Source organism: Taudactylus pleione, unplaced genomic scaffold (genome assembly GCF_031769625.1).
Source record: "Taudactylus pleione unplaced genomic scaffold, aTauple2 ptg000398l, whole genome shotgun sequence".
Taxonomy (NCBI): Eukaryota; Metazoa; Chordata; class Amphibia; order Anura; family Myobatrachidae; genus Taudactylus; species Taudactylus pleione.
Genome location: NW_028284800.1, coordinates 3,912,045 through 3,924,995, shown reverse-complemented (window position 1 = coordinate 3,924,995; position 12,951 = coordinate 3,912,045).

Here is a 12,951-nt window from a genome sequence, read left to right as displayed (position 1 = left end):
CCTTGCCTGCGATGGGGCTTTCACCCAGGTCACCCTCTGGTTCCCTGATCGGGCCACCTCAGTTACAGTATCTCTCTCGCGCTCCTGGTAAAGGGAGGGAGAAGGGTCGCCCTGTTCAGCCAACCCGGGTACCACGCCTGCGAAGGGGTTCTCACTCCGGTCACCCTCTGATTTCCTGATCGGGCCAGCTCAGTCACAGTATCTCCCTCGCGGTCCTTGTAAAAGCAGGGAGAAGGTTCACCCTGTTCAGCCCACACGGGAACCACGCCTGCGAAGGGGCTCTCACCCTGGTCAACCTCTGGTTCCCAGATTGGGCCAGCTCAGTCACAGTATCTCCCTTGCGCTCCTGGTAAAGGGAGGGAGAAGGTTCGCCCTGTTCAGCCCTCCCGGGAACCACGCCTGTGAAGGGGTTCTGAACCTGGTCACCCTCTGGTTCCCTGATCGGGCCAGCTCAGTCACAGTATCTTCCTCACGCTCCAGGTAAAGGGAGGGAGAAATTTCACCCTGTTTAGCCCACCCGGTAACCATGCCTGCGATGGGGCATTCACCCCAGTCACCCTCTGGTTCCCTGATCAGGCCAGCTCAGTCACAGTATCTGCCTCGCGCTCCTGGTAAAGGGAGGGAGAAGGTTCGCCCTGTTCAGCCCACCCGGGAACAACGCCTGTGAAGGGGCTCTCACACTGGACACACTCTGGTTCCCTGATCGGGCCAGCTCAGTCACAGTATCTCCCTCACTCTCCTGGTAAAGGGAGGGAGAAGGTTCGCCCTGTTCAGCCCACACGGGAACCATACCTGCGATGGGGCTTTCACCCCGGTCACCCTCTGGTTCCCTGATGGGGCCAACTTTGTCACAGTATCTCCCTCACGCTCCTGGTAAAGGGTTGGAGAAGTTTCGCCCTGTTCAGCCATCTTGTGAACCACTCATGTGATGGGGCTCTCATTCCGGTCACCCTCTGGTTCCCTGATCAGGCCAGCTCAGTCACAGTATCTCCCTCGCGTTCCTGGTCAAGAGAGGGAGAAGGTTCGCCCTGTTCAGCCCACCCGGGATCCACGCCTGCGAAGGGGTTCTCACCACGGTCACCCTCTGGTTCCCTGATCGGACCATCTCAGTCACAGCATCTCCCTCGCACATCTGGTGAAGGGAGGGAGAAGGTTCGCTCTGTTCTGCCCAACCGGGAACTACGCCTGCGAAGGGGCTCTCACCCCTTTCACCCTCTGGTTCCCTGATCGGGCCAGCTCACTCACAGTATCTCCCTCGCACTCCTGGTAAAGTGAGGGAGAAGGTTCGCCCTGTTCAGCCTACCCAGGAACCTCGCCTGTGAAGGGGCTATCACGATGGACACCTGAACGGGCCAGTTCAGTCACAGTATCTCCCTCACACTCCTGGAAAAGGGAGGGAGAAGGTTCGCCCTGTTCAGCCCACCCAGGAACCGTGCCTGCAAAGGGGCTCTCACCCCTGTCACCCTCTGGTTCACTGATCGGGCCAACTCAGTCACAGTATCTCCCATGCACTCCTGGAAAAGGGAGGGAGAAGGTTCGCCCTGTTCAGCCCATCCGGGAACCATGCCTATGATGGGGCTCTCACCCCGGTCACCCTCTGGTTCCCTGATAAGGCCAGCTCAGTCACAGTATCTCCCTTGCACTCATGGTAAAGGGAGGGAGAAGGTTCGCCCTGTTCAGCCCACACAGGAACCATGCCTGCGATGGGGCTCTCACCCCGGTCACCCTCTGGTTCCCTGATCAGGCCAGCTCAGTCACAGTATTTCCTTTGTGCGCCTGTAAAAGGAAGAGAGAAGTTGCGCCCTGTTCAGGCCACCTGGGAACCACGCCTGCGAAGGTGCTCTCACCCCGGTCACCCTCTGGTTCCCTGATCGGGCCAGCTCAGTCACAGTATCTCCGTCGCGCTCCTGGTAAAGGAAGAGAGAAGTTTTGCCCCGTTCAGCCCACCCAGGAACAGTGCCTGCGAAGGGGCTCTCACCTCGGTCACCCTCTGATTAACTGTTCGGGCCAGCTCAGTCACAGTATCTTCCTTGCGCTCCTGGTAAATGGAGGGATAAGGTTTGCCCTGTTCAGCCCACCCAGGAACCACGCCTGCCATGGTGCTTTCACCCCGGTCACCCTCTGGTTCCCGGATAGGGCCATCTCAGTCACAGTATCTCCCTCGTGCTCCTGGTAAAGTGAGCGAGAAGGTTCACCCTGTTCAGCCCACACGGGAACTTTGCCTGCTCCTGGAGCCCGGGCAGGGACGCCACACTCACAGAATCTCCCATATTCTCCTGGAGCCCTGGCCAGGCTGCATTGCTCGCAGAATCTCCCATGCTCTCCTGGAGCCCTGGCCAGGATGCCTCCCTCGCAGAAACTCCAAAGGTCTCCAGGAGTCCTGGCCAGACTGCCTCCCTCGCAGAATCTCCCATGCTCTCCTGGAGCCGTGGCGGGGCTGCGTCACTCGCAGAATCTCCTATGCTCTCCTGGGGCCCGGGCAGGGACACCTTGCCTGTTCAGCCCACCCGTGAACCATGCCTGCGATGGGACTTTCACCCCGGTCACCCTCTGGTTCCCGGATCGGGCCATCTCAGTCACAGTAGCTCCCTCGTGCTCCTGGTAAAGTGAGCGAGAAGGTTTGCCCTGTTCAGCCCACACGGGAACCTTGCCTGCGATGGGGCTTTCACCCAGGTCACCCTCTGGTTCCCTGATCGGGCCACCTCAGTTACAGTATCTCTCTCGCGCTCCTGGTAAGGGGAGGGAGAAGGGTCGCCCTGTTCAGCCAACCCGGGTACCACGCCTGCGAAGGGGTTCTCACTCCGGTCACCCTCTGATTTCCTGATCGGGCCAGCTCAGTCACAGTATCTCCCTCGCGGTCCTTGTAAAAGCAGGGAGAAGGTTCACCCTGTTCAGCCCACACGGGAACCACGCCTGCGAAGGGGCTCTCACCCTGGTCAACCTCTGGTTCCCAGATTGGGCCAGCTCAGTCACAGTATCTCCCTTGCGCTCCTGGTAAAGGGAGGGAGAAGGTTCGCCCTGTTCAGCCCTCCCGGGAACCATGCCTGTGAAGGGGTTCTTAACCTGGTCACCCTCTGGTTCCCTGATCGGGCCAGCTCAGTCACAGTATCTTCCTCACGCTCCTGATAAAGGGAGGGAGAAATTTCACCGTTTAGCCCACCCGGTAACCATGCCTGCAATGGGGCATTCACCCCAGTCACCCTCTGGTTCCCTGATCAGGCCAGCTCAGTCACAGTATCTGCCTCGCGCTCCTGGTAAAGGGAGCGAGAAGGTTCGCCCTGTTCAGCCCACCCGGGAACAACGCCTGTGAAGGGGCTCTCACACTGGACACACTCTGGTTCCCTGATCGGGCCAGCTCAGTCATAGTATCTCCCTCACTCTCCTGGTAAAGGGAGGGAGAAGGTTCGCCCTGTTCAGCCCACACGGGAACCACACCTGCGATGGGGCTTTCACCCCGGTCACCCTCTGGTTCCCTGATGGGGCCAACTTTGTCACAGTATCTCCCTTACGCTCCTGGTAAAGGGTTGGAGAAGTTTCGCCCTGTTCAGCCATCTTGTGAACCACTCATGTGATGGGGCTCTCATCCCGGTCACCCTCTGGTTCCCTGATCAGGCCAGCTCAGTCACAGTATCTCCCTCGCGTTCCTGGTCAAGAGAGGGAGAAGGTTCGCCCTGTTCAGCCCACCCGGGATCCACGCCTGCGAAGGGGTTCTCACCACGGTCACCCTCTGGTTCCCTGATCGGGCCATCTCAGTCACAGTATCTCCCTCGCACATCTGGTGAAGGGAGGGAGAAGGTTCGCTCTGTTCTGCCCAACCGGGAACTACGCCTGCGAAGGGGCTCTCACCCCTTTCACCCTCTGGTTCCCTGATCGGGCCAGCTCACTCACAGTATCTCCCTCGCACTCCTGGTAAAGTGAGGGAGAAGGTTCGCCCTGTTCAGCCTACCCAGGAACCTTGCCTGTGAAGGGGCTATCACGATGGACACCTGAACGGGCCAGCTCAGTCACAGTATCTCCCTCACACTCCTGGAAAAGGGAGGGAGAAGGTTCGCCCTGTTCAGCCCACCTGGGAACCACACCAGCGATGGGTCTTTCACCCCGGTCACCCTCTGGTTCCCTGATCGGGCCAGCTCAGTCACAGAATGTCCCTCGCACACCTGGTAAAGGGAGGGAGAAGGTTCACTCTGTTCAGCCCAACCGGGAACTATGCCTGCGAAGGGGCTCTAACCCCTTTCACCCTCTGGTTCCCTGATTGGGCCAGCTCACTCACAGTATCTCCCTCGCACTCCAGGAAAAGAGAGGGAGAAGGTTCGCCCTGTTCAGCCCACCCAGGAACCGTGCCTGCAAAGGGGCTCTCACCCCTGTCACCCTCTGGTTCCCTGATCGGGCCAACTCAGTCACAGTATCTCCCATGCACTCCTGGAAAAGGGAGGGAGAAGGTTCGCCCTGTTCAGCCCATCCGGGAACCATGCCTATGATGGGGCTCTCACCCCGGTCACCCTCTGGTTCCCTGATAAGGCCAGCTCAGTCACAGTATCTCCCTTGCACTCATGGTAAAGGGAGGGAGAAGGTTCGCCCTGTTCAGCCCACCCAGGAACCATGCCTGCGATGGGGCTCTCACCCCGGTCACCCTCTGTTTCCCTGATCAGGCCAGCTCAGTCACAGTATTTCCTTCGTGCGCCTGGAAAAGGAAGAGAGAAGTTGCACCCTGTTCAGGCCACCTGGGAACCATGCCTGCGAAGGTGCTCTCACCCTGGTCACCCTCTGGTTCCCTGATCGGGCCAGCTCAGTCACAGTATCTCCGTCGCGCTCCTGGTAAAGGAAGAGAGAAGTTTTGCCCCGTTCAGCCCACCCAGGAACAGTGCCTGCGAAGGGGCTCTCACCTCGGTCACCCTCTGATTAACTGTTCGGGCCAGCTCAGTCACAGTATCTCCCTTGCGCTCCTGGTAAATGGAGGGATAAGGTTTGCCCTGTTCAGCCCACCCAGGAACCACGCCTGCCATGGTGCTTTCACCCCGGTCACCCTCTGGTTCCCGGATAGGGCCATCTCAGTCACAGTATCTCCCTCGTGCTCCTGGTAAAGTGAGCGAGAAGGTTCACCCTGTTCAGCCCACACGGGAACTTTGCCTGCTCCTGGAGCCCGGGCAGGGACGCCACACTAACAGAATCTCCCATATTCTCCTGGAGCCCTGGCCAGGCTGCCTCCCTCGCAGAAACTCCAAAGGTCTCCAGGAGTCCTGGCCAGACTGCCTCCCTCGCAGAATCTCCCATGCTCTCCTGGAGCCGTGGCGGGGCTGCGTCACTCGCAGAATCTCCTATGCTCTCCTGGAGCCCGGGCAGGGACACCTTGCCTGTTCAGCCCACCCGTGAACCATGCCTGCGATGGGACTTTCACCCCGGTCACCCTCTGGTTCCCGGATTGGGCCATCTCAGTCACAGTAGCTCCCTCGTGCTCCTGGTAAAGTGAGCGAGAAGGTTTGCCCTGTTCAGCCCACACGGGAACCTTGCCTGCGATGGGGCTTTCACCCAGGTCACCCTCTGGTTCCCTGATCGGGCCACCTCAGTTACAGTATCTCTCTCGTGCTCCTGGTAAAGGGAGGGAGAAGGGTCGCCCTGTTCAGCCAACCCGGGTACCACGCCTGCGAAGGGGTTCTCACTCCGGTCACCCTCTGATTTCCTGATCGGGCCAGATCAGTCACAGTATCTCCCTCGCGGTCCTTGTAAAAGCAGGGAGAAGGTTCACCCTGTTCAGCCCACACGGGAACCACGCCTGCGAAGGGGCTCTCACCCTGGTCAACCTCTGGTTCCCAGATTGGGCCAGCTCAGTCACAGTATCTCCCTTGCGCTCCTGGTAAAGGGAGGGAGAAGGTTCGCCCTGTTCAGCCCTCCCGGGAACCACGCCTGTGAAGGGGTTCTTAACCTGGTCACCCTCTGATTTCCTGATCGGGCCAGCTCAGTCACAGTATCTTCCTCACGCTCCTGGTAAAGGGAGGGAGAAAGTTCACCCTGTTTAGCCCACCCGGTAACCATGCCTGCGATGGGGCATTCACCCCAGTCACCCTCTGGTTCCCTGATCAGGCCAGCTCAGTCACAGTATCTCCCTCGCGCTCCTGCTAAAGGGAGGGAGAAGGTTCGCCCTGTTCAGCCCACCCAGGAACAACGCCTGCGAAGGGGCTCTCCCCCCGGTCACCCACTGGTCCCCTGAAGGGGCCAGCTTTGTCACAGTATCTCCCTCACGCTCCTGGTAAAGGGATGGAGAAGGTTCGTCCTGTTCAGCCATCTTGGGAACAACGCATGTGATGGGGCTCTCACCCCAGTCACCCTCTAGTTCCCTGATCGGGCCAGCTCAGTCACAGTATCTCCCTCGCGCTCCTGGTAAAGGGAGGGAGAAGGTTTGCCCTGTTCAGCCATCTTGGGAACAACGCATGTGATGGGGCTCTCACCCCAGTCACCCTCTAGTTCCCTGATCGGGCCAGCTCAGTCACAGTATCTCCCTCGCGCTCCTGGTAAAGGGAGGGAGAAGGTTTGCCCTGTTCAGCCACCCGGGAACCTCGCCTTGGACGTGGCTCTCATCCCGGTCACCCTCTGTTTCCCTGATCAGGCCAGATCATTCACAGTATCTCCCTCTCGCTCCTGGTCAAGAGAGGGAGAAGGTTCGCCCTGTTCAGCCCACCCGGGATCCATGCCTGCGAAGGGGCTCTCACCCCGGTCACCCTCTGTTTCCCTGATCGGGCCATCTCTGTCACAGTATATCCCTCACACACCTGGAAAAGGGAGGGAGAAGGTTCGCCCTGTTCAGCCCCCTGGGAACCACGCCAGCGATGGGTCTTTCACCCTGGTCACCCTCTGGTTCCCTGATCGGCCCAGCTCAGTCACGGAATGTCCCACGCGCTCCTGGTAAAGGGAGGGAGAAGGTTCGCACTGTTCAGCCCACCCAAGAACCACACCTGCGTAGGGGCTCTCACCACGGTCAACCTCTGGTTCCCTGATCGGGCCAGCTCAGTCACGGTATCTCCCTCGTGCTCCTGGTAAAGGAAGGGAGAAGGTTCGCCCTGTTTAGCCCACCCGGGAACCGTGCCTGCAAAGGGGCACTCACCCCTGTCACCCTCTGGTTCCCTGATCGGGCCAACTCAGTCACAGTATCTCCCTTGCACTCCAGGTAAAGGGAGGGAGAAGGTTCGCCCTGTTCAGCCCACCCGGGATCCACGCCTGCGAAGGGGTTCTCACCCCGGTCACCCTCTGGTTCCCTGATCGGGCCATCTCAGTCACAGTATCTCCCTCGCACACCTGGTAAAGGGAGGCAGAAGGTTCGCCCTGTTCAGCCCACACGGGAACCTTGCCTGCGATGGGGCTTTCACCCCGGTCACCCTCTGGTTCCCTGATCGGGCCAGCTCAGTCACAGTATCTCCCTCGCAGTCCTCGTAAAAGCACGGAGAAGGTTCACCCTGTTCAGCCCACCCGGGAACCACGCCTGCGAAGGGGCTCTCACCCTGGTCACCTTCTGGTTCCCTGATCGGGCCAGCTCAGTCACAGTATCTCACATCGCGCTACTGGTAAAGGGATGGAGAAGGTTCAACCTGTTCAGCCCACCTGGGAATGAGGGGTGCGAAGGGGCTCTCACCCTGGTCACCCTCTGGTTCCCTGATTGGGCCAGCTCAGTCACAGTATCTCCCTCACGCTCCTGGTAAACGGAGGGAGAAGGTTCGCCCTGTTCAGCCCACCTGGGAACCACACCTGCGATCGGGCTTTCACCCCGGTCACCCTCTGGTTCCCTGATGGGGCCAGCATTGTCACAGTATCTCCCTTGCACACCTGGTAAAGGGAGGGAGAAGGTTCGCCCTGTTCAGCCCACCCGGGATCCACGCCTGCGAAGGGGTTCTCACCCCGGTCACCCTCTGGTTCCCTGATCGGGCCATCTCAGTCACAGTATCTCCCTCGCACACCTGGTAAAGGGAGGCAGAAGGTTCACTCTGTTCAGCCCAACCGGGAACTACGCCTGTGAACGGGCTCTCACCCTTTTCACCCTCTGGTTCCCTGATCGGGCCAGCTCACTCACAGTATCTCCCTCGCACTCCTGGTAAAGTGATGGAGAAGGTTCGCCCTGTTCAGCCTACCCAGGAACCTTGCCTGTGAAGGGGCTCTCATCCTGGACACCTGATCGGGCCAGCTCAGTTACAGTATCTCCCTCACACTGCTGGAAAAGGGAGGGAGAAGGTTCGCCCTGTTCATCCCACCTGGGAACTACGCCAGCGATGGGTCTTTCACCCCGGTCACCCTCTGGTTCCCTGATTGGGCCAGCTCAGTCACAGTATCTCCCTCGCGCTCCTGGTAAAGGGAGGGAGAAGGTTTGCCCTGTTCAGCCATCTTGGGAACAACGCATGTGATGGGGCTCTCACCCCAGTCACCCTCTAGTTCCCTGATCGGGCCAGCTCAGTCACAGTATCTCCCTCGCGCTCCTGGTAAAGGGAGGGAGAAGGTTTGCCCTGTTCAGCCACACGGGAACCTCGCCTTGGACGTGGCTCTCATCCCGGTCACCCTCTGTTTCCCTGATCAGGCCAGATCATTCACAGTATCTCCCTCTCGCTCCTGGTCAAGAGAGGGAGAAGGTTCGCCCTGTTCAGCCCACCCGGGATCCATGCCTGCGAAGGGGCTCTCACCCCGGTCACCCTCTGTTTCCCTGATCGGGCCATCTCTGTCACAGTATATCCCTCACACACCTGGAAAAGGGAGGGAGAAGGTTCGCCCTGTTCAGCCCCCTGGGAACCACGCCAGCGATGGGTCTTTCACCCTGGTCACCCTCTGGTTCCCTGATCGGCCCAGCTCAGTCACGGAATGTCCCACGCGCTCCTGGTAAAGGGAGGGAGAAGGTTCGCACTGTTCAGCCCACCCAAGAACCACACCTGTGTAGGGGCTCTCACCACGGTCAACCTCTGGTTCCCTGATCGGGCCAGCTCAGTCACTGTATCTCCCTCGTGCTCCTGGTAAAGGAAGGGAGAAGGTTCGCCCTGTTTAGCCCACCCGGGAACCGTGCCTGCAAAGGGGCACTCACCCCTGTCACCCTCTGGTTCCCTGATCGGGCCAACTCAGTCACAGTATCTCCCTTGCACTCCAGGTAAAGGGAGGGAGAAGGTTCGCCCTGTTCAGCCCACCCGGGATCCACGCCTGCGAAGGGGTTCTCACCCCGGTCACCCTCTGGTTCCCTGATCGGGCCATCTCAGTCACAGTATCTCCCTCGCACACCTGGTAAAGGGAGGCAGAAGGTTCGCCCTGTTCAGCCCACACGGGAACCTTGCCTGCGATGGGGCTTTCACCCCGGTCACCCTCTGGTTCCCTGATCGGGCCAGCTCAGTCACAGTATCTCCCTCGCAGTCCTCGTAAAAGCACGGAGAAGGTTCACCCTGTTCAGCCCACCCGGGAACCACGCCTGCGAAGGGGCTCTCACCCTGGTCACCTTCTGGTTCCCTGATCGGGCCAGCTCAGTCACAGTATCTCACATCGCGCTACTGGTAAAGGGATGGAGAAGGTTCAACCTGTTCAGCCCACCTGGGAATGAGGGGTGCGAAGGGGCTCTCACCCTGGTCACCCTCTGGTTCCCTGATTGGGCCAGCTCAGTCACAGTATCTCCCTCACGCTCCTGGTAAACGGAGGGAGAAGGTTCGCCCTGTTCAGCCCACCTGGGAACCACACCTGCGATCGGGCTTTCACCCCGGTCACCCTCTGGTTCCCTGATGGGGCCAGCATTGTCACAGTATCTCCCTTGCACACCTGGTAAAGGGAGGGAGAAGGTTCGCCCTGTTCAGCCCACCCGGGATCCACGCCTGCGAAGGGGTTCTCACCCCGGTCACCCTCTGGTTCCCTGATCGGGCCATCTCAGTCACAGTATCTCCCTCGCACACCTGGTAAAGGGAGGCAGAAGGTTCACTCTGTTCAGCCCAACCGGGAACTACGCCTGTGAACGGGCTCTCACCCTTTTCACCCTCTGGTTCCCTGATCGGGCCAGCTCACTCACAGTATCTCCCTCGCACTCCTGGTAAAGTGATGGAGAAGGTTCGCCCTGTTCAGCCTACCCAGGAACCTCGCCTGTGAAGGGGCTCTCATCCTGGACACCTGATCGGGCCAGCTCAGTTACAGTATCTCCCTCACACTGCTGGAAAAGGGAGGGAGAAGGTTCGCCCTGTTCATCCCACCTGGGAACTACGCCAGCGATGGGTCTTTCACCCCGGTCACCCTCTGGTTCCCTGATTGGGCCAGCTCAGCCACAGAATGTCCATCGCACACCTGGTAAAGGGAGGGAGAAGGTTAGCTCTGTTCAGCCCAACTGGGAACTACGCCTGCGAAGGGGCTCTAACCCCTTTCACCCTCTGGTTCCCTGATCGGACCAGCTCACTCACAGTATCTCCCTCGCCTTCCAGGTAAAGAGAGGGAGAAGGTTAGCCCTGTTCAGCCCACCCGGGAACCGTGCCTGCAAAGGGGCTCTCACCCATGTCACCCTCTGGTTCCCTGATTGGGCCAACTCAGTCACAGTATCTCCCTTGCACTCCTGGTAAAGGGAGGTAGAAGATTCGCTCCGTTCAGCCCACCCGGGAACCATGCCTGCGATGAGACTCTCACCCCGGTCACCCTCTGGTTCCCTGATCAGGCCAGCTCAGTCACAGTATCTCCCTCGCACTCCTGGTAAAGGAAGAGAGAAGTTTTGCCCTGTTCAGGCCACCTGGGAACCACGCCTGCGAAGGTGCTCTCACCCCGGTCACCCTCTGGTTCCCTGATCGGGCCAGCTCAGTCACAGTATCTCCCTCGCACTCCTGGTAAAGGAAGAGAGAAGTTTCGCCCCATTCAGCCCACCCAGGAACAGTGCCTGCGAAGGGGCTCTCACCCCGGTCACCCTCTGATTAACTGTTCGGGCCAGCTCAGTCACAGTATCTCCCTTGCACTCCTGGTAAATGGAGGGAAAAGGTTCGCCCTTTTCAGCCCACCCAGGAACCACGCCGGCCATGGTGCTTTCACCCCGGTCACCCTCTGGTTCCCGGATAGGGCCATCTCAGTCACAGTATCTCCCTCGTGCTCCTGGTAAAGTGAGCGAGAAGGTTCGCCCTGTTCAGCCAACACGGGAACCTTGCCTGCTCCTGGAGCCGGGTAGGGACGCCATGCTCACAGAATCTCCCATATTCTCCTGGAGCCCTGGCCTGGCTGCATTGCTCGCAGAATCTCCCATGCTCTCCTGGAGCCCTGGCCAGGACGCCTCCCTCATAGAAACTCCAATGCTCACCTGGAGTCCTGGCCAGACTGCCTCCCTCGCAGAATCTCCCATGCTGTCCTGGAGCCGTGGCAGGGCTGCGTCACTCGCAGAATCTCCTATGCTCTCCTGGAGCCTGGGCAGGGATGCCTCACTCTCAGAATCTCCAATGCTCTCCTGGAGCCAGGGCAGGGATGCCTCGCCTGTTCAGCCCACCCGTGAACCATGCCTGCGATGGGACTTTCACCCCGGTCAACCTCTGGTTCCCGGATCGGGCCATCTCAGTCACAGTAGCTCCCTCATGCTCCTAGTAAAGTGAGCGAGAAGGTTTGTCTTGTTCAGCCCACACGGGAACCTTGCCTGCGATGGGGCTTTCACCCCGGTCACCCTCTGGTTCTCTGATCGGGCCACCTCAGTTACAGTATCTCCCTCGCGCTCCTGGTAAAGGGACGGAGAAGGTTCGCCCTGCTCAGCCAACCTGGGTACCACGCCTGCGAAGGGGTTCTCACTCCGGTCACCCTCTGGTTCTCTGATCGGGCCAGTTCAGTCACAGTATCTTCCTCACGCTCCTGGTAAAGGGAGGGAGAAAGTTCACCCTGTTCAGCCCACCCGGGAACAACGCCAGCGAAAGGGCTCTCACCCCGGTCACCCACTGGTACCCTGAAGGGGCCAGCTTTGTCACAGTATCTCCCTCACGCTCCTGGTAAAGGGATGGAGAAGGTTCGCCCTGTTCAGCCATCTTGGGAACCACGCATGTGATGGGGCTCTCACCCCAGTCATCCTCTGGTTCCCTGATCAGGCCAGCTCAGTCACAGTATCTCCCTCACACACCTGGAAAACTGAGGGAGTAGGTTCGCCCTGTTCAGCCCACCTGAGAACCACACCAGCGATGGGTCTTTCACCCTGCTCACCGTCTGGTTCCCTGATCAGGCCAACTCAGTCACAGTACCTCCCTTGCACTCCTGGTAAAGGGAGGGAGAAGGTTCGCCCTGTTCAGGCCAATTGGGAACCACGCCTGTGAAGGTGCTCTCACCCTGGTCACCCTCTGGTTCCCTGATCGGGCCAGCTCAGTCACAGTATCTCCCTCGCGCTCCTGGTAAAGGAAGAGAGAAGTTTCGCCCTGTTCAGCCCACCCAGGAACCATGCCTGCGAAGCGGCTCTCACCCCGGTCACCCTCTGAATAACTGTTCGGGCCAGCTCAGTCACAGTATCTCCCTTGCGCTCCTGGTAAATGGAGGGATAATGTTCGCCCTGTTCAGCCCACCCAGGAATCACGCCTGCCATGGTGCTTTCACCCTGGTCACCCTCTAGTTCCCCGATCGGGCCATCTCAGTCACAGTATCTCCCTCGTGCACCTGGTAAAGTGAGCGAGAAGGTTCGCCCTGTTCAGCCCACTCGGGAACCTTGCCTGCTCCTGGAGCCCGGGCAGGGACGCCACGCTCACAGAATCTCCCATATTCTCCTGGAGCCCTGGCCAGGCTGCATTGCTCCCAGAATCTCCCATGCTCTCCTGGAGCCATGGCGGGGCTGCGTCACTCGCAGAATCTCCAATGCTCTCCTGGAGCCCGGGCTGGGATGCCTTTCGACTGTTCAGCCCACCCGTGAACCATGCCGGCGATGGGACTTTCACCCCGGTCGCCCTCTGATTCCCTGATCGGGCCAGCTCAGTCACAGTATCTCCCTTGCGCTCCTGGTAAAGGGAGGGATAAGGTTCGCCC